Source organism: Budorcas taxicolor, chromosome 19 (genome assembly GCF_023091745.1).
Source record: "Budorcas taxicolor isolate Tak-1 chromosome 19, Takin1.1, whole genome shotgun sequence".
Lineage (NCBI taxonomy): Eukaryota > Metazoa > Chordata > Mammalia > Artiodactyla > Bovidae > Budorcas > Budorcas taxicolor.
Window position 1 is genome coordinate 42552288 of NC_068928.1, and position 4353 is coordinate 42556640.

Genomic DNA, 4353 nt, shown 5'->3' on the forward strand with positions numbered 1-4353 from the left:
TGAGTGTTTGATTTGGCACAAAAAGACAGAGGCTGACATGGGCCCACTTAAAATGCAGATTCCTACCTCAGGCCACATTTCCTGAACTGAGTTAACTACTACCCCCACCCCACACTCCACTCCCTGCCAACCCTCTGCCCTTGGCTGCTTGTCTTCAATGTATCCATCATGCCATCGCCCAGAAGACCCACCCAGAGCCAGGAACTTCCAGACACTAAGGAGGCATCGTGCACCCCGTTCTGTCTGTCCGTGTGTCTATCTTGCATGCTGCATTCTGATTCAAGAGCCTGAAGAGTCCGGAGTTTTAGTGATGTTCATCTTCATTTTTCTGTCCTTGTGGACTCTTCTGGTGATGGGCAGGGAGAAAGGTGGTTCTGGGAGTGAGGAGGGAGTTGGGAAGCAAGGCCATCCCAGCCTGCCTCCCCCCTGCCCCTCCGGATCTCCCAGTGTCCAGCCCTGGGCACAGCCTGACCACACCCTCAGACAACTGTGTCCTCTCTGTAGAGGTGCAGCTGCCCCCCAAGGCTGCAGACCTGGCCCACCTGGACTGGGGAGCCCCCCACCTGCCCGGAAGGCACTGGCCATCATCTTCTTTGGCAGAGCATCCCAGCCCAATGTGACTGAGCTGGTGGTGGGGCCGCTGCCCCAGCCCTCCTACATGTGGGATGTGACTGTGGAGTGTCATGGGGGCCCCCTGCCCTATCACCAATGCCCTGTGATTCTCCCAGAGTCCCTGGACATAGATCAGATGATCTTCGACAGAGAGCTGCCCCAGGCTGCTGGTGTCCTCCACCACTGCTGCCCCTATGACCAATGAGGATAGAACCTGGTGACCCTGAACTCAGCTCCCTGTGGCATGCAGTCAGGGGACAGGGCCACCAAATTTGGCCTCTACTATAACATCGGGAAAGGTGGGTCTTACCTGCACCTTGTGGGGCTGGCACTTCAGGTAGACCACAAGGCTCTGGACCCTGCCCAGTGGACCATCCAGAAGGTCGCTACTGTGAGAGTCTGGCCCAGCTGGAGGAGCAGTTTGAGGCTGGCCAGGTGAATGTGGTGGTGATCCCAAACAATGGCACAGGTGGGTCCTGGTCCCTGAAGTCCCAGGTGCCCCCGGGTCCAGCTCCCCCTCTGCAGTTCCATCCTCAGAGCCCCTGCTTCAATGTCCAGAGCAATCGAGTGTCCTCCTCATTATGGACTTTTTCGTTTGGCCTCAGAGCTTTCAGTGGCCCTAGGATTTTGACATTTGATTACAAAGAGAATGACTGGCTTATGAGATCAGCCTACGAGTGGCCAGCACTGTTTATGGTGTGGGAATACCCCACAGCAATGTTCACTTGCCCTATGAATAGTGGCATTGGCATGGGTTACGTCCCCACACCCCTGATTCGTGTAGAGTGCCCCTACCAGGCCACCTACATGGACTGACACTTCGTTGTGGAGTCCCAAGCCCCCAAGACACCTCATGATGCCTTTGGTGTGTTTAAGCAGAACAAAGGCCTGCCCCTGAGGCGACACCACTCTGATTTTCTTTCCCACTATTTTGGGGGCGTTGTGGAGACAGTGCTGGTCTTCAGGTCTGTGTCCACGATGCTCAACTATGACTATGTGTGGGATATGGTCTTCCACCCCAGTGGGGCCATAGAAGTCAAATTCCATGCCACGGGCTACATCAGCTCAGCGTTCTTCTTTGGTGAAGCCCAAAGATGCGGAAACCAGGTTGCGGAAAAAACGCTGGGCGCCATCCACACCCACAGTGCCCACTACAAGGTGGATCTGGACGTGGGAGCTAAGTCACCCTAGGGGAGGCAACGATTCCAGTAGAGGGGGTCGAAAGATTGGGGGCATCTTTGGGTGAGAGGGCAGAGAAGCAGGGGACACACTCAGACTGGTCTTCTCTTTGGCCCCCACTCTGAAGCCAGGTGCAGGCAGAGTCCAGAGGCAGCAGGGCAGCTGCCTGACCAGGCCTCCCTCCTCCCTTCCTCCTCTGCAGCCCCCCTGCCCCCCAAAACTTGATAACTGTGTCTGGACTGAGGACATGGCTTTTGTCCCATAATGGTACCCTGGAGACCTGAGCACCAGACACAGAGGCTGCAGGTGACCTGGAAGCAGCTGGAGACTGAGGAGCAGGCCGCCTTCCGCCTGGGAGGGGCCTCCCCTCGCTACCTGTACCTGGCCAGCAACCAGAGCAACAAATGAGGGCTCCCTTGTGGCTATTGCATCTAGATGGTCAGCTTTGCTGGGGGGCCGCTGCCCCAGAACAGCTCCATGGAGAGAGCGGTCAGCTGGGGGAGGTGGGTGATGTGTATTGTCGGAGGTGGGTGGATGAGACGAGAACAGCATGTTGGGAGGGGCAATTGGGAACCCAGTTCCAATTCTACACAAGGTGAGGTAAGAGCACAGAACATTTCCTGGTTATCAAACGGCCTACAGTAGACACATGGTCCCCCTGGAAGGCTAGGGCCCAGGCAGAGAAGTCCTTTCTGTTTTCCTGATGCTATGGAATCCAAAGGGATCAACAGGAAAAGGACATGAAAAGATGCTGGGCTCAGGTCAAAAAGAAAAGGAAAAAGAAAGAGATCACCCCAGTACTGTATCTTTAAAAAACAAAAAATGGTATTGGACCACCCACTAGGTGGGATGTGGGATGTGCAGGAAAATGGCTGCACACTAGGGTGACATCACGGTGAGGGTGTGGATGAACTGGGAAGCTGAGGTCCATGGACTCAGCCCCCTTCCATGATGATCAGGCTGCAGGACAGGGACAGTGACCATGAACCCCTGACCAGAGCATCTCTAGGTACCAGCTGGTCGTGACCCAGAAGGAGACAGAGCCCAGCAGCTCCAGCGTCTTCAATCAGAATGACCCCTGGACTCCCACCGTAGACGTTGCTGACTTCATCAACAATGAGACCATTGCTGGAAAGGTCAGCTGACTGTGGGAGAAGAGGGAGGGGTGGGGGACACGGAGATCAGCCCCACCTTCCCTTGGTGGGGGGGCCTGAAAACCCGTGATCACCTGGAGGGCTGAGCTGACTTCTGCTTCTGTGCTCTTGTGGATCTGCTCACTACTTGTGGCGGGCAACTTCCTAAGCTGGGCTTCATCTGCAGACCCTGGCTAATGCTCCAGTCTTTCCTCGAGAGGCAGCAGCTCTCTCAGTCTCTGCTTGTGGACTGAGTCCTTTAAGGGCCCCAGGATTCAAAGGGCTGGAAGGGAAGGGAAGACCACCTCTCTTATACCTAAAACTTATCCATTTCTGTCTTCACCACTAAAGGATTAATTTCCAAACGTTGAGCTTTTCTGCCTTCCAAACCTGATCTTCCCTCCTCCATTCTCCTTCCTTCAGTCACAGTTTGGGAACTCTCCCAGAGTCAGGGGAGGTGCTAAAGTAGCCTGTGGCTGTCATCATTTCTCTTAGGATGGGTAAGGTGATGGGGATGTGATGGGAAATGTCCCAGATGGCAGCTGCAGACTGGGACATAGGAGGCTGGTGTCGCTCCTAATATGAAGTTGATTCTTTATGCTTTGACTTCAGGGCTAGTATGAAAAAACTTTTAAAGATTTAAAACCCTTTTGAGTGATGGTGGGCTCCTAAAGATAATCCTGTGGGAGGCAGAGGTGTCCTTAGCAGCACCAGGCCTCATGACCCCCTTTCTTCCCCTACTAGGACTTGGTGACCTGGGTGACAGCCGGTTCCTGCATATCCCACATGCAGAGGACATTCCAAACACGGTGACAGTGGGGAATGGTGTGGGCTTCTTCCTGCAACCCTAAAACTTTGACCGTGAGCCCTCCATCAGTTCTGACTCCATCAACTCCCAGGAAGTCCATGATGCTGGGTCCTACTAGGTCAACTCCCTGGCTTGCCTGCCCAAGACTCCTGCCTGTGCCCCTGATCTCCCTGACTTCTCCCACGCGGGCTTCTTCTAGAACTAGGTGTTCCCTGGGATGGGGAATGAGAATGGGGCTCCAGGGTCTAGGAGTGTGGGGAGAAGGGCCAGGAACTGGGGAGCCTGTGCCCTCTTCTCCCTCCTCACGCCCCGGGGTCCTCTCTCTCCTCCATTGTCCTCCCTTGCTTACCGCCTCGCTGGGATCATCCTGAAGCTATGCTGCCTGAATCAGGGGCTTCTCAGCTCTGTGCACCCCAACAAACTGGGTTCCTGTCACAGAGGAGAGGAATGGTCAGATGAGAGTCTGGAGTCATGGTTACACCTTTCTAGAAGACTCCTCGGTTTGGTGTTTTTCATTTTCTTTTCTTTGGTCTTTGCTTTCTGCTTTCCCCAGATCGTTTTAGGCCATGCCAGGTCTCTCCAGAGAATCCCCAGTCCTCACTTGGCAGGAGAGGATGCGGG

General features: G+C 54.8%; 1 pseudogene; it reads left to right on the plus strand.

The window, feature by feature from the left end:
- The first annotated feature begins 310 nt into the window (after positions 1-310).
- Positions 311-3931, plus strand: LOC128065277 (primary amine oxidase, liver isozyme-like; annotated as a pseudogene).
- The last annotated feature ends 422 nt before the right edge of the window (positions 3932-4353 follow it).